Here is a 475-nt window from a genome sequence, read left to right as displayed (position 1 = left end):
CCCCCCCCCCCCCCCCACACCCATGGCAGGAGATATTTTTTTCCCCCCTCAAGAGGCCAGGGCTTTTTTTTTTAATGTTTTCAAGAGCCAGGACGCTGGGGCTGGGCAGGGCAGCCATAGCCGGGGCTGGGAGAACAGGTGGGGGATGGGGCCTATTTGATTTGGAGAGTCGGCCGATTTGGCAGTGGCCAAATCTCTGAATCGGATTCAGCCAAATCGATTTGGGACAGTGATTCGAATCACCGAATCGAACCACTGTCCCCCGAACTGGCCAAATCCAAATCCAAAGTGAATGCTAGCTGCTTCACACAGGCCTACTCTCACATTAGGCACATTAGGGAGCAGTTAGCCAACATTAGAAAGCTATAAAAATTCTCTCAAATGAGTGCAATATGGAAGAGGGAATAGTATGCATCATTATGCTTTTAGGTAGCTGCTTCAAACCATGGAAATATAGAAGTCATTTAAAAAAAAA

Source organism: Alligator sinensis, unplaced genomic scaffold, assembly GCF_000455745.1.
Source record: "Alligator sinensis unplaced genomic scaffold, ASM45574v1 scaffold474_1, whole genome shotgun sequence".
In the NCBI taxonomy this organism is placed as follows: Eukaryota; Metazoa; Chordata; order Crocodylia; family Alligatoridae; genus Alligator; species Alligator sinensis.
This window is presented reverse-complemented; position numbering follows the sequence as displayed.